Here is a 24,327-nt window from a genome sequence, read left to right as displayed (position 1 = left end):
CTGACCCAGGAGTCGAGTGGTGGCCAGTATCTATGAAATGGTATTAGCAAGCTTACTAGAGTGCAAGCAAGGTAAAGTCAGGTCCTAGAGCTGCTACTCTTTTTTTCAGATTCTGAGCAAACATGTTCTATGTGGAACTTTGATTTTCTCCAGTGGAGTTCATCACTTCGTCCTTTGTACCATCACAGTGCTTGGTGGACTCCCTTATTATTGTACTTAATAATATTAGTATTGATTAGAAAAATATGCAGCTACAGAGCTGTGAGCTCCATAACAGTGGGAACCATGGTTTATTATTTTCTTTTTTTGTTATGCTAAATTCCCAGCATGGTTCCTGGGAATTAGTGTTCATTCAAAAAATGTTGAATTAAATTGTTGAATGAATAGTATATTTCTGCTCTTTAGTAGCTTATAATCTAAATTTGTTTCCTTGTTGGTTTTGCTCTTACCCTTTTGTTTTTCTATATAAGGTGGATTTTGTGGGGGGCGGGGAGGTGATGGGAAAAGGGTTAAAATCATGATAAAAAGATACAAAATGATATATTATATATTACAACATTATAAAAGTTAAAGTCCTAGTTTCTTTCATCAGCACCATGCTTTAGAAGTAGTTACTGGTCTAGGATGTGGCCTTCCATGTATTTTCTATGCATATTAAAACATTTATGTCTATTTATTTTCTTTACATGAGTTGAATCATACCATAAAAATACTCATCTATTTTTTCCACTTAGCAACATATTGTGGATAATTTTTCAAGTCAATACCTACCTCATTATTTTTAATGGCTGCGTGGCATTTGTTTATTAGTTTAAGGTTATAGATTACATAATCTATTTAGCTAATCCTCCAAAAATGAACACTTGGCTTTTTCCCAAGGTTTTGCTATTATAAATAATTCTGCAATGAATTTTTTTATATGCATTTCTGTGCCTAGTTTTGAATATACCTATCAAAGAAATTCCCAAAAGTAGACTTGCTTGGTAAAGGTGTATGAATTTGAAATTTTTAATTGTACATATTAATTGCCAAATTGTTCTTCCAAAGTATGTATCAATTTACACACCCACCAAAAAATGTACGGGTGTGCTTGTTTCTCCATACCTTCTCAAATACCAGGCATTGTTAAATTGTCTTCCAAAAGAATATTTCGAGCTCTAATTTCTACTTACTTAAGTATATTTTATATGCATATTGCTATTTGTCTTTTTTTTGGTGAATTATCTGTTTCTTTTCCTTCCTAAGATCTGCTGTGTTTTGTGTGTGTGTGTTTTGGGGTTTTTCTGGTAAAGAAAGTGCAGCTTCATTTACTTATTTATCTGATACTCATCCTCCCTCTGAGCTTCTTCCTGCTGCGCAGAATCTTTTAATCCAACAGGTAAAGTTAATCCAGTGAATCCACTGGTTGATTTTTAGGAGTGCTTAGTGAATTAAGAAAAATTCACCTTGTGTCAGATGTATCACAAAAAACCCACAAAACTTTCTCTTTGTTATTTTGTATCCATATAGAAATTTTTAGATTTTTTATAATCAAATTTGTCTTTCCTTTACAACTTTAGGCTTTATATAGCTGTTTGTTTTTCTTGTTTTATTTCAATTTCTGTTCCATCTTGAATTTCTTTTGAGCTACAGATAAGTTAGAAATCCAAGTTTTTCTTCTTTTTTCATAATTGCATGCTATATGTCTAAAAAAGTCAATCTCTCTTCCCACACATTGCACTCACTATACCTGTACATTTCTGGTCCTCTCGTGGTTATGAAGACAATGTTAAAATGGATTTTTCATAAAGAATATTAGTAGAGTCAGAGTAATTTTTTGTATAAGCTGTAAAATGAGGAGGCTTCATATTTACTACAAAAATTGATATAAGTCATTGCCATCTCTCCAAGGCATTTCAGATGTCTTGGTTTCCTCAACTAAAATTATACTTGAAATAAGAAAGCCATGGCTTAGGATTTGATACTGATGGTGTGTAAGGCAGAGAATTCCTTGTGCTAGTTGATCCTTCTTAAGGTCACCAACGGTGTCAGTAAGGTTCAGGAGAAGGAAATGAGATTCTGGAATTCTGGACTCTCGGCCTGTGTTGGGCACACAGTGAGCTTGTGCGTCTTCCACCTGGTATAGCTCCAAAACATCAAAAATGGGGCCTCCAAAAAGCTGGATGTTTGGGAGGAATCAAAACAGCTGGGGTGGGGTTATAATAGAGATATCAATTCCCAACAGAGGGTAATTTGAAAAATAGTACATGATTTGTGAGGGGTTCTGAGAGCTAGACCTACCTGCCATGCAAATAGGCAGCCCTACTTGCCTTCCCTGAGCTGTCTCTGTAGGTTCTGTCCCAGGCTCCTGTGCACCTACCTGAGTCCCTTCACCCACTGGGCACCTATTCCTCATCAAATCAGTGCAAGAATGCATTCATTTAGTATCTATTGATTGCTTACTATACATAGGTAGCTACACTAAATCTGTTCCCTACCTTCTTAGGGCTTTCATTTTATTTATTTTTTAAATATTATATTATATTATATTATATTATATTATATTATATTATATTATATTATATTATATTTATTTGAGGGAGAGAGAGCAAGCATAAGCACAGGGAGCTGTAGGCAGGGGCAGAGGGAGAAGCAGACTCCCTGCTAAGCAGGGAGCCCAATGTGGGGCTCGATCCCAGGACCTTGGGATCATGAGCCGAGCCAAAGGCAGACACTTAACCAACTGAGCCACCCAGATGCCCCAGGGCTTTCATTTTAGCAGAAAAGATAGATATTTGATCACCCATTTTTCATTTTAACAAAAGATGAGACCAGGTGCTACGAGAGTAGCTGGTTAACTGGACTCAGTCCAATGGCTGAGGAAAATCTTTGGTGAATTGAATTCAAAAGGATGAATGGGAATTAGCCAGCTGGGGTGGAAATAGAGTACAGAGCCGCTGAGGAAAACTGCTAAGCAAAGGCTGCCGGTGCAGCTTGAATGGTGTGTTATAGTAAGAGAAAGAAAGCTGTGCCTGGGTTGGAGGCAGAAGAGGCAAAGAGCTGGATGTGGGCAGCAGCCACAAGCTCTGTATTGGGTTATGGAGGCCAGACTCATAAACAACCTGAGCAAGGAGGGCTGGGGTAAGTGCATATGTACTGTGCCTGAGAATTAAAGAGGTGATGCAAAGCAGAGGGCCTGGCACCTAGCTTCAGGGACCAAGGGAGGCTGGACCAGAGCAGTCAGGCCTTAGAGGTTTTCAAACCTGGGTTTATACATTAAATCTCTGGATTTTAAATGGTGCCTGCCTGATTTGAAAACAAAAACATAAACACCAGGTGAACAAAACACTCTCATTCCCAAAGTCTGCAGGCATTAATTAGATGAATTAGAAGACCTCTAAGATATTTTCAGATACCTAAGTTTTATGATTTGTCATTTAACAATATATTCAGGCCTTCTTGGTTGTAAGATAAAAATGTGCCATGCTTCCTTTTCTGCCAGCAGAGCGTATTTCAGTGTATAACATTTCCGAGTAAACATCTCAGCTTCTTTCTAATAGCTTGACTTTTACATTGGTTTTTACCAAGTCCCTTTAGTTGACTAAATTGCAAGGTCTCTCCAAAGTCAGTTAAACATATTAGAATTTGTAAGACTAAACATTTAATAACTAGAAGTTGAGGACATATTTTCAAAGATGATTGAGATATTGAACTATAGGCACGTTAATAATTTTAAGAACACTTCTTAAGTTTATACTATCTCAACTACTTCACACAGGTTTGCCAATGTGTTATATCTAAAAGATAGTCAAGGCGCACCTGAGTGGCTCAGTGGTTGAGTGTCTCCCTGCGAGAAGTCTGCTTCTCCCTCTGTCTCTGCCTCTGTGTGTGTGTGTGTGTGTCTCATGAATAAATAAATGAATAATCTTTAAAAATAATAAAAATAACAAATAAAATATAGTCAAAATTTCTTACCATTCTGAAATTATTCTTAGATCAGCAGTTTTGTACATGTAAACTGATTACCCATGCTTTGACAATAGATTGAATCGCTGTGTTGACAGTGCGGTCATCAGATATATGCTTACTCTCTCTCAACACATTAACCTGTATTAACAAATTTGATGTATATGGTGCAGAAATAGAGTGCATGTCAAACTGCTATGTTGTTTTGGGTTTAGGTGGAGATTTTTCCTAAAGATTTTTTCCTAATAATTCAGTAATACAAACTCATTGTAGAAAACTTGGAAAACACACAAAAGTCCAGTTAAAAGTAAAAGATTATCCATAATCTCAACATTCAGAGATACTTGCTAGTTGAAATAGTATTTTATGTAGAAGGTTGTTTTTTTTTTTTTTTTCAAGCTTTTCTCAGAAAATCTTAGAGAGAGAGAGTGCAAAAGCAGGGGGTAGGAACAGAGGGAGAGGTAGAAGCAGACTCCCTCCTGAGCAGGGAGCCTGATAGTGGGGTTGGACCCCCACCATTCCAGGACCCTGGAATCATGACTTGAGCTGAAGGCAGAAGCTTAACCGACTGAGCCACCCAAACACCCGAACAAGTTTTTATTCTATTTTTGTCACGTAAGCTTATGTCATAGGTACTTCTCATGTCAAAAAGTATGACTTTTATTCTATAGGGTTTCATTTTATAATGTGCATTATATAGATCTGCCATTCTCCCACTGTTCGGCAATGAGGTTTTTTACAATCTTTACAATCTCATTGTTAGGACAATGCTGTGAAGAACGTACTTTGGCACATCTACTGAAAACATCTTTGAGGCAGACACCTAAACTGTAAGTGGTAAAGTGGAAACACAGTATAGAAAAGAATATTATACTGAGTACCTTTGATATTGTTAAAAAATAAAACCAGTTCACGTTATTTTTGGAAAATAGAAAGGAGAAAGTTGTACACAAAAGGCGCGATTTGACAAGTTCTAAAACAAGTCATATAAGAAGGTAAATAATGCTAAGGTTGCGATTTTTGCTTCTCTAGCTTCCTTTGAAAAAAGAGTCATGTTCCTGATTTGGTTAAATAATAGGATCAACACAGTATACTGATTTACATTAGAAAAGAGTGCTTCTGGGTTGTTAACGCTCTAGCTGTTGACAAACCATAAAACATTCCAAGCTGTTTTGTGAATTAACATGTCCCCACTTAAGTCAACTCTACTGTAGTTACCTACATAGTAACTCATTGTCCTGGTGACAGAGCTGGGGGAAACTCCCAGGCTCCAAGTCAGTTTCCAATGGATGGAGCATTCAGGCCATCATTTGATGCCATCAGAAATGAGATCGAGTTCAGCCACCTCATGCATGGCCTCCTGACCCAGGTGCTTCAAATCTCTCATCCTCCCCATTTTATCTTTTCTTTCCCTTGCAAAGTAATTCATCATGCTTTCAAGCGGAACAGACAGGAATTAGGCACTCCTTTACCCAAAAGAAAACCATTTATAACCACCAAATTTCCATCCTACAGCCTCATTCCTTATCATTTCCAGCACCTTTTGAATATCATATCTTGTTTGTTAAGAATACTTAACACCGTGTCAGATTTAAAACATGGCTATTTGTATAAATTGTCTAGCAGAAAGAATAGTATCTTCTTTAAACAGTGGTTGCAAATTCATTACGTAGGGTTTCTCATTCAAATGGATGCCGCATCCTCATCACGAAAGCAATGTTAGTGTAAGCTGTCAGCTCAGATGTGAGCACATCCTGATTATATCGACTGGGCAACAATTGACTGGCTGCTTACCATGTGTCCCACAACCTTGGCAGATGTTCCATGTGTCCAAACAGAAGATGCATGGGATATAGACTAGTCTCCTAGTTTCCTATTGTGAATTTTCTTTTAAAGATTGATCCAATCTGAATATATAATAGTGTAGGAATGTAGAGAAAACATTCAAATAGCTACTTCCTGAATTCAATTTATTAATTTATACATACATACTTACAATGGCCTCCAATATAATATAAAATTATATCAATCTAGAACTACTTATTTTCCCACATTACATATCACAAAAATGTTGTGTTCAAACCTTTCAGATGTACTTTTCTTTCATGTATATTTTTGACACCAAGGTTCTCATCATAATTGGACCCACTTTTGGAGATTCCTAATAGTTTTTTAGGTCACATGTTGGTTATGTCCCTCTAAGTTGCAGGAGACATAATCTTTTCATTTTCTTTGATTTGTGGGTAAAGAAGGAAGAATTGGGTTATTTTCCTCCTTTCTTACCACAGTGTCATTACCAGTCCTTACCAGCCCCTTCTCCTGGTTTATTTCTTTTCTCCCTTCGTCCTTGATGCCCATTCACATTCTTCTTCCCAGTGGCACCACACTAACGTGTTTGATATATGTCCTTAAATACCTGTTTATCCCTATGAAAGAAGAAGTATTGTTCTGGGTACGTATTTTCAATTCACACAAATAGTGTTGTGCTACGCATTTCCTTGACTTCTAACCTTTTGTCAGATTCTGGGTTTTCCAGCTCCACCCATGCTGCTCTAGAATACGTGGCAGTTGTTCCCAACTGTTGCTTATATTCCATTCTATGGCCCCACTAAGGTTGCCAGATAAAATATAGGATGCTCAATTAAATTTGAATTTCTGATAAACAACAAATAATATTTTAGTAATAATTTGATCCCATGTGACATTTGGGACATACTTATACTAAAAATTATGCTTTGTCTATCTGAAACTGAAATGTAACTGGGCCTCCTATATTTTATCTGCTAAATTTGACAACTCTTGTCCCTTACCCACTTTGCTTATCTATTTTCCTAGTGATGAACATGCAGACAGCCTCTGTCTTGTCACTATAGCAAATGACAATACAACAAATGTCCCTATATGTGCTTATATATAAGGGAGCTGGGAAATGGCAAAGTTTGCTTTCCAAACAATTGCACTAGCTCACACAATCACCAGTAGATCCTTGGTATTATCTACTTTTCAATTTTTCCCTTCAGGTATAAATTGGATAATATGATTGGTATTTTTTTTTAAGTTTTCAGATGATTCTATCACTGGAATGATATCCCAAGCAGCAAGCACCAATGATGAGTAATGCCACCTTTATCACATACCAAGTTTCCATGAGGCAGATTTTACATTCTCCATTTTGTTCCATTGGACAAACTTGTTTCTAGGCTCTTTATTTTGTTCCATTGGTTGATTTATCACCTACATTACCAGTTGCTCTACTGTCTTAATTAGTGTTGCTTTGTAAAACAGTCAATATCTTGTAGGGTAAATTCACTAACTTTTACTTTTTCAGAAATGTCTTGCCTATTTTGTCCTTCATTCTTTCATATAAATTTTAGCAACTCTGTTGGCATTCTCAATTTGGAAGAAGACTGATATCTTGAGAAGCTTTTGGGTTTCCTCTATATGGGTCTTGAAGACCTTTTGGTAGATTTATTCTATCAGATAATTTATAGGCATCCTTTGATTTTTTTTGCTCTTCTACATATTTAAAAATTATGTTTTCCAACTAATTTATGCAAAAGTGCATTTGATTTTAAATTTGCTCTTGTTTTACCACTGCGATAAGGGGAATAATGACCCACCCAAAGATATCCACATTCTAATCCTTGGACCCTGTGAATATGCCATCTTACATGGCAAAAGGGATTTTGCAGATGTAACTGAAGTTAAGGACCTTGAGATGGGGAGGTTACCCTGGATTAGGTGCTGAGCCCAACCCAAACATGATTCCTTTAAAGTGAAGAGCCTTCCCACCTGTCATTAGAGGAAGATGTAACCACAAAAGGATTTGAAGATGGAGGAAGCAGACAACTAGCCAAGGAATAAAGATGGAAAACAGATTGTTCTCAAGAGCTTCCACAAAGAACTGCAACTCCTTAATTTTAGACCAGCAAGACCTGTGTTGGACTTCTAACCTACAGAACTATAAAGTAATAAAAATAATAAAATGAAAGCCACCAAGTTTGTGTTAATTTGTTAAAGCAGTAATAGTAAACTAATATAGTCAGCCTTCTTTCTAAGGTTTCATATCATTTTAAATATATATATTTATATATACAATTATATATATTTTTAAATTCTGGTGGGGTTTATCTATTCCTTATGTTTCTACTCATTCTACTGCCCTGGCTGGGACCTCCAAAGTTGAATAGATGTAGTTGACTTCCTTGGTTTATTTTCAACTGTAAGAAAATACCTCTAACATTCTTTTTTATTAAGAATGATATTTTGATATGCCCCCTTTATCAGACTAAGAAAATTCCCTATTGTCCTAGATTTCTTAAGTATATTTTTGCTTCATTTTAATCATAAGTGATTGTTGACTTTTATCATCTTTTGAGGTGATCACATGATTTTTTTTTTCTTTTTAATAAGTTAAGTAATAAATTCCACTTATAAGTTTTCTTATGCTAAGCCACTCTTTCAATCCCGGAATAAATCCAACTTAGTCATGGTGTATTATCTTTCTACACCTTATTTCACTAGGTTTTCTAATATTTTATTCAAATCTTCACACTCATGTTCATGAATGAGAATGCCTATAATTTTTCTTTCTGGGATTGTCTTGGCATGTTTGTTTTCAAGATTTTACTCATCTCATAGATTGGGTTTGAGAACATTCATTCTTTTTCAGTGCTCTGCAAAATTTTACATAAGATTAGAAAAGTCTTTTCCATTTAAAAATGGTACAGTTTCATTGGCAAAGCCATCTGGTTTTTCAGCTTTTGTAAAAATTTTTAAGTAATGGTTCATTTATTTCATAATTATGGAACTACTCTGGTTTTGTACTTAATTATTATTTTCCCAGAATTTGTCCATTTTGTCTTAATTTTTAACTTTATTGGCATAATTGCTCTTAGTATACTTTGTAAGTCCTACTTTATTGGAATATAGAACTCTTTTCATTACCACTATTATTTTCTGGTGCCCTCTTTCATTTCTTTAGTCAGTCTTTTCAGGATAATCCAATTTTCTTATTTTTTCAAAGAACCAACATAGTGATCCTATGTATTGTATTTTTTTCTATTCACTTGTTTTTGCTCTTATCTTTATTCTTGCTTTCTTTCTACTTTCATTGGGTTTGTTCTCTTATGGCTCTAATTTCTTAAGCAGAATGTAGCTAATTGTCAGTCATTCTTGTTTTCCAGCATAGCATTTAAGATGTTAAGTTTCTCTCAAAGTACAGCTTTCATTATGCTCTCCAAACTTTGATATAGTGTATTTCCATTATTGTACAAGTCTAAGTAGTTTTTTACTTTCATGATGGCTTATTCTTTGAACCATGGATTATTTGGTAGAGTGATTTTTAATTTGTAAGCCATGAGGATGATTTTTATTATTGATGTTGTCGACTTATAATTGCATTTTATCAATTTTATTCGGGTATATGTTACATACTATAGAATTCATTCATAGTAAGTGTAGAACTCAATGATTTTTTTTTTTTTTTTAGTAAATTCGTCAAGTTGTTAAACATCACTACCATCCACTTTTGGAACATTTCCAACACCCCAGAAAGTATCCCATTGCAGTCAAGTTGTAATTGCAATTTGGTCAAAGAATATGATCTGTATGATATGGATTCCTTTGAAATTATTGAAAGTTCCTCTCGGCCTAGATCCACACTACCTAATACTGCAGCCACTCCGCTGTGATTATTTAAATTTAAGTTACTCAAAGATAAATAACATTAAAATGTAGTTCTTCAGTCTCACCAGGTGTATTTAAAGTGCTCAATAGCTGCATTATTGGACAGCACAGGTCTAGAAGTTGTCTTTTTTCATCAGTGCAGGAAGTTCTATTGGACAGCACTGGCATAGACATATTTTCCATCTCTCTTTTTAGTTGATTCTAGTCTGATATTTAATCCATCTATTGAGTGTTTTATTTCTTTAAACACTCCATACATAGCTGTTCTATGGTCTTTAATAATTTTAATGTTTCCACACTTGGGGGGGGGGCGGGCCTGAATCTCTTGTTTATTGTATCTGATGACGTTTACTTCATGATGGATGTGCCCTGGTCATTTAGTGGTTTTTTTTATTATGAACTCAGTGCTTGATTGTAACGTGTATGAATCCTATGAGCCTGAATCCTATGAGCCTAAAATTTTCTCCAAAAAGGATTTGGTTCTGCTTTTTCTGTCATCTAAAGAGCACCAGTAACAAAAGACCACTTTTGTTCTCTCAAATAGTGTTGTCAAAGTCCCAGATTCTATGAACCTCCTGGCCACTGGCCCAGAACAACCCCAGCCCCCACTGCCTAGCACTCCAAGCTCCCATCCTAGCCCATTTTATATCATTTAGAGAAGGAAAGTTTGTTAAGTATCTCTGCCATCTCTTACCAGCCCAGTCATTTATCCACAAGTATGTCCTATTGTGATTTTGTTGTTCTACACAGGATCCTCCTAGTGCCCAGGCCCCCAGACTGCCAAAATTTGCTTTCTATTACTTTTTAAAACAATTTGATTAGGAGGCCTCTATGGGTAGCCCAAAATAGTACTTATTTATTTCAGATTTATATGTCTTCCCCAAATAGCATTTTTCCCCAAACTAAAATAATTGAAAGAGCATTCTCACAAAAGACTGTAAAGATTTGAATAGAAGGCAATTGTTTCTTTTGTAAGAGAACAATATTTCACCTCATTTTCAGACTATGCAGACTTTTTTAACTAACAGAGAGAGCATAGTGCAGTGAAAATAACTTCAACTTTGAGGCAGACAGCCCCTCAAAGTTATCACTCAATAACTATATAAAAAAAAAAGTTATCACTCAATAACTATATGTTCTATGCAAGTACCTTAATCTGGGCCTCAGTTTCCTCATTTGCTCAAATTAAAAGAATAAACTATGCCTAGCAGAGTTATGAGGATTAGTAACAAGGAAACTGGCATACAGGATAATTCAATAAAAGTTGATAACTCTGCTAGTGAAAATGAAGATGGGTGACAAAGTACTGAGGCATGGACTATCATCTCCTATTTGGTAGATGAAAACACAGAGGCTTTAAGGTGAATTCCAAGAACAATCATGCAGTCAATTCATATGAAGCTTTATACCCTTCAAAGTTGTGAATCATACTGGCCTTTGTTGTTAGTATAGCCGCCCGTGGCTTTGGGATAGACAAGAAGCATTGTTTGCAAGAGTTGTGAATGGAGCTTGGTTGTGTGACCTGAGGGGTTTGTATATAGCTCCTCATGGTGCAGGACAGAGCCGGGGAGTAAAAAGAAGGGGAAGTACATCAGACGTGGTGCAGAAACTCCTAAAAGCTATGAATCCTAAATTTGAACCTGATCTACCAAATCGTTAGGAAGGGAATATTTGTCAAAGTGAATGGATTAAGAATACTTTATTTAACAGTGTGTTCAATATTTACATATATGGCTTGTGAGCCTCCATTTGCTTTCTTTTTCTTTTTTTTTAATAAATTAATTTTTTATTGGTGTTCAATTTACCAACATACAGAATAACACCCAGTGCTCATCCCATCAAGTGTCCCCCTCAGTGCCCGTCATCCACTCACCCCCACCCCCCGCCCTCCTCCCCTTCCACCACCCCTAGTTTGTTTCCCAGAGTTAGGAGTCTTTATGTTCTGTCTCCCTTTCTGATATTTCCCACACATTTCTTCTCTCTTCCCTTATATTCCCTTTCACTATTATTTATATTCCCCAAATGAATGAGAACATACACTGTTTGTCCTTCTCCGAATGACTTACTTCACTCAGCATAATACCCTCCAGTTCCATACACGTTGAAGCAAATGGTGGGTATTTGTCGTGTCTAATGGCTGAGTAATATTCCATTGTATACATAAACCACATCATTTTTATCCATTCATCTTTCAATGGACACCGAGGCTCCTTCCACAGTTTGGCTATTGTGGACATTGCTGCTAGAAACATCGGGGTGCAGGTGTCCCAGCGTTTCATTGCATCTGAATCTTTGGGGTAAATCCCCAACAGTGCAATTGCTGGGTTGTAGAGCAGGTCTATTTTTAACTCTTTGAGGAACCTCCACACAGTTTTCCAGAGTGGCTGCACCAGTTCACATTCCCACCAACAGTGTAAGAGGGTTCCCTTTTCTCTGCATCCTCTCCAACATTTGTGGTTTCCTGCCTTGTTAATTCTCCCCATTCTCACTGGTGTGAGGTGGTATCTCATTGTGGTTTTGATTTGTATTTCCCTGATGGTAAGTGATGCAGAGCATTTTCTCATGTGCATGTTGGCCATGTCTATGTCTTCCTCTGTGAGATTTCTCTTCATGTCTTTTGCCCATTTCATGATTGGATTGTTTGTTTCTTTGGTGTTGAGTTTAATAAGTTCTTTATAGATTTTGGAAACTAGCCCTTTATCTGATACGTCATTTGCAAATATCTTCTCCCATTCTGTAGGTTGTCTTTTAGTTTTGTTGACTGTATCCTTTGCTGTGCAAAAGCTTCTTATCTTGATGAAGTCCCAATAGTTCATTTTTGCTTTTGTTTCTTTCGCCTTCGTGGATGTATCTTGCAAGAAGTTACTGTGGCCAAGTTCAAAAAGGGTGTTGCCTGTGTTCTCCTCTAGGATTTTGATGGATTCTTGTCTCACATTTAGATCTTTCATCCATTTTGAGTTTATCTTTGTGTATGGTGCAAGAGAATGGTCTAGTTTCATTCTTCTGCATGTGGATGTCCAATTTTCCCAGCACCATTTATTGAAGAGACTGTCTTTCTTCCAGTGGATAGTCTTTCCATTTGCTTTCTTGCCGGAGCTGCACAAGTATTGGTTGCCAACCAATCTTTGGGAAAATCTGCTATGCTCTCCTGTGATAGGAGAAAAGCTCTCTACTCCAGGACATGGGTTTCTATTAAATGTTTTGAGTTAGGGAGTCCTGAGGGGATGGCAGTTTGCATCCACTCTACCTCTTCCTGTGGTAAAAGACAGGCATCCCACATATACAATTCTGTCCAAGATTTAGAGCTCTGTTTTCTCATTGCAGCCTTACCTACATGCCTTCCCACCCCAGCTTTACCTAAATCTAACCCACCAAGGTGGATTCAGGGGTATCAGTAGGTGAGAGGATATGACAGTGCAAATCCCACCATGTTGGGGGAGCCCCACTTTGGTACAGTACTGTGACAAGTCAGTGCACTGCCCAGTTTACAGGGCTGAGCAGGTGCAGCTGTGAGTCGTTTCCTATCACCCCCTCAAGATGTTCCTTCGTCAGTAGAAGTCCATTGACTTCTCCTCAGGCATGAACTACCCATATCTCTTACCTCAAACCATTTGCCACCTGGATTAATGATTCTTGTACCTAGCTCTGACTAGGAATCAACCAGAATATTTTGAACCTACAAATTTTTAAGCCCACTTCCAGAAATTCTGATTCAGTAAGAAGTCTGGGGCAGAAGCAAAGAAATGTTCTGTGCTCATTGTTCTTTGTTGTTGCTAGTTCTCTCGTGTGTGTGTGCGCACGCGCACATGCACTCCTATATGTGTGTCTCTGTTTATTAGGCTTACCCCGATTATTCTGACACAGCCAGCTACGAGAAGCTGGCTTTCAGTCTGAGAATCAGGATTTCAATTTGTGTTTCTTCTTATGTTGTATGCTTCCTTTTCCTATGTAAAATTAAGCCCCTGAGGGCAGAAGTTGTGTTTTGCATGTGTGTGTCACCCACTCAGCATCTGGCGGCATGCACTGTGTCTAGCACCAACTCTGCAAAAAAACACATCGAGGTAGAAATGAAGCCCAGAACTTCCAAGGCAAGAGCAATGAAATTGAGCATTACCATACCCACGTATTATTCACAAAGTAACTGGTTGCAATTGTTGCTTCTTGGGTTCTGAGTGCTCTGGTGTCATGGCGTGGAGAGCCTTTGAACCCTGTGGCCATCCCATGATTTGCAGCATATTGGCAGCTTCAAGCCCAACCTCTCCAACAGCTCTTTGTTTTGTTTGCTTGTTGAGCGGAGTTTAAATCCAAATTCAACTGTGAATCATTAAAAAGGGGATTTTTCTTAAAACCAATGATTTGTCTTTGGACAACTGGCAGCCCCAGCCCCTGCTTGAGCCTCATTAATTTCAGTGAGAGTTGTTAGGGACGGAGGAAAGCCAGCTGGGGCTGCCAGCTTTTAACTCCTGCTCAGGGGGCTTAAAGAGGTAGTCCCAAGGTTCTGGCAGCCCTACCCTTCTTTAAAATCAATTTAAAAGAGCAAAAAGTGAAAAAGTCATTGTAGAAAAAAATATCATCGAGGTGATCTCACTTTTTGCATGGGTAGCTTTGCTTTTCCCCAGGCATGTGGGCAACAATGTCCCCACCTGAATCTGATGTAGGGGAATGACTTGAGACATTCACTTAGGTGAGAACCTTTTGTTAACCAGAAAATTGGTCCTTTTGCCTTCCTGTTTTTTTTAATAGATATGTATGTATATATCTATACATAAGTATGCTTTACTTTCTCTATTTTTTTCTTAAATGGTACTTGTGCAGACACCTTATTGATGTTTTATTCATGTGGACAAACTGCTTCCATTATGTGAATGTACAATAGCTGGAAGTCAATGGGAGTCAAACAGCTAAAGCTCTATGCAATGGTTTAAAAATTGCAAGACCGATAATAACAATGTATGAGTATGCCAGTGTTGAGATGGAGTTGGGCAAACTTTATACTTCAATGTACAATGTACATATTCATCTTCAAACCCTCAAAGAAGACTCATCACCGTCTGTTTCTGTAAATAGGAAGAACCTACCATCTGCTCAGGATAACAGCATAAAATCTTCAACTTTACCTGCCCTGTATATCAGGAAAGGCAAGTAGAACTGGCTGCTTGTGTACCAGGAGTGCCTGCTATGCACCAGACATCATGCTGGCTGCTGCAGGACACGGAGCTAGTAGGTCACGACTCTTACCCTCAAAAGCACCCCATCTGGAAGAAGCATTCATTTCATTCACCCTGTGAAATCTCAGAAGGGAGGATAATAGACACAGGTCACAAGAGTAGAAGATCCATAGCTGCAAGATGGGAACTACATGCAACCTCACAAAGATCTTCCCAACTATTTGGGAAAGAGGAAGCATGGGATGTTCACCTGAAAGTGTAAGGCAAGAAAAGAGAGAGAGAGAGAGAGAGAGAGAGAATGGAGAAAACAATTCTAATTTGTAAGGAATGAACTGGTAAGACTTTTAAAGATCCTAAGAGCCATTAGATATGTTTACTCAAGACTCGTATGCACGTATTTCGTTGTCTATGAAATAAATTAGCTTAAATAAATTACAACCCTCTCTTTGAAAAATTATAATAGCTACTAAATCTAAAATCTTTGTTACCCATCCTGAATCCACCCTGGCCAACCAGCCCCAATACTGTTAGCCTGGTCATCTGGCCTTGGGCCTCATGTCCCTGCCTTCCACAGAATTCTGCTCAAGGCTCCTTCTTTACAGAGGCTTCTACCCATAAGCCAATGCAGATCCAACGTCTCACATTCCTTCATTCCCTCTGAACACAAGCAAACAAATACATATTGATTGGTTAGTTACTTTCATGCAGCTACATCGATTTCTAACTTGTTTAATTTTCTTTTTGTATGCTTATGTCTTTTTTATGTGCATCAAGTAACCGTACATCAGACATTGGGTTGTTAGATCTTCAAGAGCAGAAACAACATGTTATGCTTCTTTTCTATCTCTCCTGAAGTACTAAATTGTTGTTAGTTGTCTAAAGGAGAGATTAACTCAAGGTTAGAGAATAAACCTAGTAAGAGGATTAATTACAGAGGTGGGGAAGTTGGGTGAGTTAGTAACTGGACATTGGTATATGAAACCTGATTATGTGCAAAAAAGCGACAACATATTTTTTATTAAGTTGTACAAGGAGTGAAGAAAGGGAAATGAAGATCCCAAGCCCAAACAAAACAAAACAAAACAAAAACAAAACAAAGTCCCGTACACACACATACACACACTTTAGAATTAAGTTTCTACTACTTCATTTTAGCAAAAGTTGTGGGATTCTATCTTTAATACTGGAACAGCTAAAATTTTCAGTAGAGATCCCAAGAAGCTAGACGTTAAGAGCCTTTTGCTAGGCTGTGGTTGCTGGTGTCCAGTATCTAAACAACCTTGACAACCTCTGGCAAGATGCTCATATCACCAGACTTCAGCCTACATCATGATGATTATGTGACACTGGAGAAGCACATCTAGATCTTTGTCCAAAACTCAATGCATATGGTGCTGATATCTGTATCCACAAACCGGTGCAGGAGCCACCATCATTCCTTAGGGTCTTTCTCTTTGAACCACATTCTATCTGATCCCTTGTTCATGGTGGGTCCATCCATGCCCACCTACCATTCTGGCTACAGTCTTCTCTACATACATAAGTGATAGATAGATAGATAGATAGATAGATAGATAGATAGATAGATGATAGATAGACAGGATATATATAATTCAGTTAATTATTAGTATAAAATTTCTCTGATGACCTCCTACCTCTTTTGGGCATTTCATTGGTTCCCTTAGAGTCTCTATCCCTTGACCATTGTGATCTGATGCTTAACTATACAAGTTTGCTCAGGTTGACATCTTTCCAGTTTTTTTAGTTTCCCTTCAAGCAGTAAGATTCTTATTAAAAAAAAAAAAATAGAGGGCAGCCCAGGTGGCTCAGCAGTTTAGCTCCACCTTCAGCCCAGGGCAGGATCCTGGAAACCCGAGATCGAGTCCCACGTTGTGCTCCCTGCAGGGAGCCTGCTTCTCCCTCTGTCTGTGTCTCTGCCTCTCTCTCTCGTTCTCTCTCTCTCTCTCTCTCATTCTCTCTCTGTCTCTCATGACTAAATAAATAAAATCTTAAAAAAAGAGAAGAAAAATTATATCTCCCTTGGACAAATATGTCTTCAAAGAAAACACCTTCCCAATTAAGTTAACTGGAGTTTCCCAGAGGTGGAAGTGGTTTTGTCTTTGTTCCTGTCTTATTTTAGTTTAAAAAAGAAAAGGCATTGGAAGGGGACAGGTAACCTGGTTAGATACACAGGTGGTAGAAAAGGAGGCAAACAAAAGAAATCCACCATGAGCTTTCCAGGCCCAGAAACTTCTAGTCGAACCCAGGAGCAAGTGATAACATTTTCTACAAGTCTAGTATTTCTGTTCTCTGCTGACTTAATATTTCACAGAAGCTTTTCTTGAGAAGTCCAGCATGTCTTCTGGTGTTAGAGTTTCCCATTCCTTCCTTCTGATTATCAGGATACTTTCCTACCTTCTCAAAGAACCATGGCAATTGGATCACAATTGTTCTCCTTTACCCCTTCCCTTGTCCATCCTCCTCAGTTCCAACCATGTTTACCTCCTCTCCACTTCAACCACCACAACCATCACCACACCTTGGACTTGGTAATCACCAAGAATTCCATCACCTTCGGGATCTCAGACTCTGACCTGTTTTCAGTTCTTTCACTTCTTCCCTCCCCTGAGTGAACCTATTCACAGCAACTTGGCTTATACTCATATCTTCCTAAAGAAACTTCTCTGAGGTGACAGAATGCCTTCCTTTCCAATGGTGAGTGCTTATCCTATCCGATATCTTCAGAGTTGGCACTTTGAGCAATCTGTTTTTCTCAAAAATCTCTCCTCCCTTAGTTTCTATTACCCAAGGAGTAAGAACTCCTTTCTTCTTTCTGGCCTTTCCATCTTGGGCTTTAGTACTGGTTTGTCTTGGCCTGCCTCCCCCCAGAATTCTCTCTGCTAATCTTTTCTCTTCTAACTCATTGTGCTATACCCCAGAGTGATCTTCAATCTGCATCTCCTGCCTCTTCTCTCAATGCCATATATGCATTTCCAACTCTCTACCTGAAAATTCAATCTGTCATGGGGCCTAGCACAATATTACTGTTTAATAAGTATTTATTATATTCAATTGAGCATATATACTATATTCAATTTAGTAAATATTAAGCACTAATTATGTAGTGGGTACCATAGCAAGTGCAAAGATGAAAAGATACATCTTTGTGAGCTACAGAGGGAACGCTCATGTGAGACCCTGGCTAACCATGGAATAAAGTTCCATGGACCAGAATTTGTCCTTAGAGTTCCTAAAAGGGCAAGTTCTCAGGGACAAATAAAGGAAAATGGGCTAAAATTGTACCCTAAAATTCAAATTAGTCCTAGATAGACCTTATACAAAATTCCAACCCTGGAATATGCTCAGATGGTCTTAAGGAAATTATAACATGATTCCTCCACAGAAAATTAAGGTATACAGCAAGGGGTAATAAACTATAACCACAGCTTAAATCCAATTTGCTGCCTATTTTTGCAAATAAAGTTTTATTGGAACACAGCTAAACATTAATTTGCATATTGTCTGTGACTGCTTTTATACTACAATGAAGTAGTTTTTCAGAGACCATGTGGTGCACAAACTCTAAAATCCTTACTAGCTGACCCTTTCAGAAAATCTTTGCCAACCCCTGCTGTACTGTATGACAATTTTTTAAATAATATATTTTTAGGCCTTACCCAGACCTAAGAATTAGAATTTCTAGGGGAGGGACCTGGGATTCAGGATTTTTAAAGGCACTACAGGTGAATGTTAGGATCAGGTAAGTTTGGAAAACTTTTGCAGAGTTTTGAATAGCTTAATATTTAGAATCCTAGAGCTCTAGGGGCTTCTGGGTAGCTCAGCTCAGCGGTTGAGTGTTTGCCTTTGGTTCAGGTCATGATCCTAGGTTCCTGGGATGGAGTCCTGCATCAGAATCCCTGCAGGGAGCCTGCTTCTCTCCCTACCTGTATCTCTTCCTCTCATTCTGTGTCTCTCGTGAATAAACAAATAAAATATTTAAAAATATATATATCCTAGAGCTTTGGATTTTCATGTCAGTGCTACCATTTCTAATTCTATTACTTTAAGCAAGGTTCCTACTTCTCCAAACCTCCATTTTCTTAGTACAAAGTGGATAAACAAAAGTATCTTGCTCATAGGGTTGTAGAGGGGACTGAATGAGAAGATGCTTCCTCCAAATGTGTAACACAAGGGGTCAGCGTCAGCAAGCATCATTATCATTTTCTTCTCTTCCTCACTTATAATCACCATCCATATGCTCTCCCTGCTTCGTGAGGTTTTGATGGGGTTCTCTTTGAAAATGGTGGACTCCTTCACCTTCAAAAGTTCATGGACCCTGAGCACTCCAGCCTTCCTTTTAAGTTTAAAAATATTCAGCAAATAAAACTTTAAGTGACTTACGACATCTTTTATTTAAGGAGTACAAAGTACTTTACAAACAAGTAGATGTGATGGGAGAGATGGAGAAGGTAAATTGACCTACCCCAAACCACACTGCAAACTTCAAGAACAGAATGGACAACGCCTAACTCCCAGCCTACCACCAACACACCTTTCCAAATCAGCCTCATTATCAGTTATTTATGACCCTCTTGAAGATAGGCTATAGCAAATCTATCAGCAAAAAAACCTTTTACAGGCCCACAAAATGCTCACAAGGCTTCTCTCCCTTTACTAGTGTTGGGATGTTGAGGAGAGGGCAGTGAACTTACCTGAAGAGCTCCACCATTACTTTGTGTGTCACTCCCCTTCTCGGAACACTCCAGTGTGCCCCAGTTGATTCTCCATGAGATATAAGTTTCTCATCATGCTCTTTAAATTCCACTTCTCTCCTGTATCTAACTTCCCTCAGCCTTGACTTCATTCATTCACATTTCACCTTATGGTATCCACTCTACCATGGCTTCCACAAACAAATCCCAGGCATTCCTACCACATCTTAGACTCCATGAAGAGAAGAAAAACATTCTGAACAAGAGAGAGGATGCTCTGAACTGAACGCTTTTCCAGGTAGACTACATTTGGGAAATTATGCTCCATTTTGGATTTCCTGATGTTTCAGGAAATCAAAGTACTGCTCCATTTGGGGGTGGGAGGGAAGCTTACAATAAATTGAGTTGTTCAAAAATGGGATATACTGTTTGAAGAAGTGTGCAATTTGGTTGTGGTCAAGTTTGTAAAGGATGTCATGGTGGTGATACATATTTCTCACATAGAGTGGAATTAAAGGACTTTCATAGTAGAGCTGAATGCTTAAGAGAATAGCAATCTTTTGATCCAGATTCCAGCCTTACACCAGCATGAGTCAAACTTCCCTGCACCTCAGTTTCTTGATGATAATAGTGCCCGTCTCCCAGTGTTACAGTGAGAGATTAAGTGAATAGATATATGGAAAGAACTAAGTGCAGACACTGACACGTAGTAAGCATTTCATGAGTGTTTTTAGCATTTCATGATCATTTTCATTTTTTTTAGTAGAATGTCTCAATTTTTATTTGACTGAAGTTTCCTTGCATTTAAATCCAAGACATACATTTTTTTTTAGCAGGAATATCACACAAGGAATGTTGTGTCATAAATGCATCATATGAGGATTTACATGATGTCTATTAGTCTTATTATTGGTAATGTTAACTTTGATCACTTGATTAAGGTAGTCTCTCCACTCTAATGTTACACTTTTTACCTTTGTTATTTTTTTAATAATAAATTTATTTTTTATTGGTGTTCAATATGCCAACATACAGAATAACACCCAGTGCTCATCCCGTCAAGTGCCCCCCTCAGTGCCCGTCACCCATTCACCCCCACCCCCCGCCCTCCTCCCCTTCCACCACCCCTAGTTCATTTCCCAGAATTGGGAGTCTTCATGTTCTGTCTCCCTTTCTGATATTTCATATCCATTTCTTCTCCCTTCCCTTCTATTCCCTTCATGTGTCCTTTATACATATCAAAGCCCCTACTATTTTCTGCAGAACACAGGTCAACAACCCCAGATAATTAGCTTTTTCACAAATGCAGCACTTCTTTGTCTGCAGTGAGGTTCTGAAGGAAGATTGGGACAGCCCAAGAAAGGAGACACCCAGAGCAGTCTCAGCTCTCAGAACCTTTGAAGAGAGAGAGGAGAGGGTTCTTAGTTCTTTTCTTCCCATGGCTTCCAGCTACAGGTGATGTTTGAGTAAGCAGCGTCTTCAAACACAGTGGTCACAAATCAGCCAAACAGAAAGAAAACCAACCATGAAAACTAAGTTCTAAATTGCATCCAGTGTGTGGACAGCACTCAAAAGCACTCCTACAGCCATAATGCAAATTAACTGGGGCTGTGGACCAGGAGCTGAAAGAAATTAGACTGAGCTCTTAAGAAATCAGACCACAAGTAAAAGGGGATTTCAGTAACATTCTCTAAGATTTGTCACTAATATGGCAGCAGTCATCCATGTAGTCCATGTAGTCCATGGAGTTATGGCAGTTGCTTGAGTTGTCTCTGGAATGCACAGATCTGCTCATACGCCTCCCCTTCTTTAAAACTCCCAGGGCTCTCTATTGCTCACACTACCAAGGCTGAATCTCCCACGGAGCTTTCAAAGTCCTTCCTAGTTTGTCCCTGTCCCACCCATCTTTTTCTCACCTCCTGGAATCTGGGCGGCCACAGGAAACGTCTACCATTCCTGGAAAATAAACATGATCTTTATATCCCTGCCTCTCCCTCTCCATTATCTGCTACAAACCCTGTCTGACCAAAAGACCCAGCCTGCCCTAATCCTCCCAGGGAGGCTGTCCCTCCCTCCTTTTGCTTTGTAACACCTCTAGAACTTATTAAGCATGATATTGTGATGATTTCTTTGCCATGTCTGTCTCATCCAACAGACTATGAGTTTCATGAGAACAGGGATTATGATTTATTTTTCTGCACATCTCTAACATTTAGCATCATTTTCAACAGACAGCAAGCTGTCAATAGCTTTGTTTAATTAATAAAGGAATGAAGGAAGGAACAAGGAGTCTAAACAGACCCAGGATCCTATCAGCGTAGCCTACTGAATCCCTGATTCAATTCAGAACCTATAGGTTCTTTTTGACTTAATTTAATATAAGCTGCGTCTGGCATCCCATGCATATTTTTAATGGTACTTTAATAAAAGAAGCATACTTCACTCCTTTCAAATTAGAAATCTGATCCCAACCCCTCCAGCTACCTTCCTACTTCTGTAAATAGCCAGGATTCTCCTCTCCAGCTCTGTAGAGCTGATATTGTTTTTGCCTGTAGTGTAATGGTTTCTGCCCCTTTTGTTCCTATTTATTTGTGTTTGTCCTGTCTCCTTCATTACATTTTAAGTCTCTACCTATAAGTGTTGACTTCTTTTGTAATTCACCCCAGTGTACAAGATATCCATGGATGACTGACTGCCATATTAGTGAATAATGTTTGATAATTTTATTGAAATTCCTTTTGACTCACGCTCTGATTTCTTTAGGGTTTAGCCTAATTTCTTTCAGCTCCTGGTCTGCTGGCCCATGTTGATTTGCATTATGACTGTATTAATGCTTTTGAATGCTATCCATGTGCTAGATGCTGTTTAGAACTAAATAAAATGTCTTGCCCTAGTGATTTGTTTGCTTTCAACTTGGCAGATTTGTGTGACCCCTGTGTTTCTAGGAGCTGAAATTGTCAAGACTCTTTTAATGCACCTCTTTGTTCGGGCAACCGCACGCCTGGTGGCTCTGAGAATAGCTGTCGTTTGGAGAATAGCATTTGTAGACACAACTGCTGCTGAAAAGAGAAACTCTATACATGGACTATTTCAGTGGGAACAAGGCAGCAAAAAGAGCAACTATTGTTCCTTGTTAAAAGACATAAGTGAAGCCTAGTGTATTAATTTGATCCGGAACATGATGCAGCATTTTGCTCTAAATCTGGACATGATTGTATCTATATCATCCACGACAGCGCAGTTCTGATCCCAATCAGTGTTTATGAGCACCCCCCTCCCCAAGGCACCCAGGATAGAAAGGATCTGGCCCCTGCTTCAGTGAACTTTCAAGATGGCTTTGAGCAAACAGCATTAGCCACAGCATGAAGCTCCTCAGGTCCCTGTCATGCTCCCGAGCATGGAGCATCATAAGCTCAGGCAGTCTCGGCACTGTAAAATCCACACACAGCTCCAGTCCGAAGGAACCAGAGGCTTGGGGTATTTCTCTGAAACTTGGATTTATGCCACTACAGTTGAGCAGAAGTTGGAGACTGGGAGGGCACATTTGCCCTTCGCCTGCCAATGAAATATGGCTCCTCCGTACATTTGTTCGCGGCCCTGATCTTTCTACTGAGGGATCAAGCATTAGGCATTTGCCACTTTTGCTACACTGAATCTTCTGGCTCAACCCAATGTGCCAAATCTCTTGTCATGTGACACATTAAAAAATTGAAATTCAGCTGCCTGGCTCCCTCCAGAATATTTACAATTCTGGAGCCGTCCATTCCAAAACCTGACTACGGACAAAGGAGAAAATGCATGCCCTCCTTAAAAACAGCATGAATAACAGGTCAGAAAGAACCTCAAGCTAACCCGATGGGTCTAGTCACTTGCCATCGCTTCCCCGAAAATATCCAGGTCGGTGTGTTATCACTGTGGATCCCAAGAAAGCTCGAAAAGCAATCATTTAAAAAATCAAATGCAAACAGGTTCAAAGAATCAGAAAACAAATTTAAAGGAGGAAGAAATCGGGGATGTCTGGGTGGCTCAGCGGTTGAGCGTCTGCCTTCAGCTCAGGGTGTGATCCCCGAGTTCCAGGATCGAATCCCACATCAGGCTCCCTGCATCAGGCCCGCTTCTACCTCTGTCTATGTCTCTGCCTCTCTCTGTGTGTGTCTCTCATGAATAAATAAATAAAATCTTAAAAAAAGGAGGAAAAAATCTTAAAGACATATACTTTTAGGAAAGGTAAATTCCTGAAGCAAGATTTGTCAGTATCCCAAAAATTAGTTTCCAAAGGAAATAAGAAGGAAGAGAGGGAAATTTATTAATCAAAAAGGAGCAACAAAAGAAACTGAAAGATAAAATGTAAGTGAAGGAGAGCACAGATAAACCAGGAAATCTTCTAAGGGTAAAAAAAAAAATCACAAAATCTTTACATCTTTACTAACTGGATAAGCAAAAATATCCCCATCATTTTCATTGATTGGATCATGTGCATTGATTTGATCACTGGTGAAATCAAATACTTTTCCTTTGTGTTTTCTAACCAATCTATTTTCTCTTTTACAAATTGTTTATTAGTGACTGATGCTCACTTATCTATATCTTTCTTTATCAATTTGTCTGAACTCTATATAGTAAAAAACTGTTATATTTATTGTGTCTGAGAGATCTCCACTTAATGTCAGAGTTATATGCCTTAGATACATAGACATATTTACTTATTTACAAATGTATGTATAATGACTTCTGATTCTGATCCATTTTTCATACTCATCAACATACCAACAGATTTTTTGGAAGACAAGATTCCAGTTAGGTCACCCATATGG

This window comes from Nyctereutes procyonoides, unplaced genomic scaffold, assembly GCF_905146905.1.
Source record: "Nyctereutes procyonoides isolate TBG_1078 unplaced genomic scaffold, NYPRO_anot_genome, whole genome shotgun sequence".
Taxonomy (NCBI): Eukaryota; Metazoa; Chordata; class Mammalia; order Carnivora; family Canidae; genus Nyctereutes; species Nyctereutes procyonoides.
The sequence above is the reverse complement of the archived record's forward strand: the minus strand, read 5'-3'. Positions refer to the sequence as shown.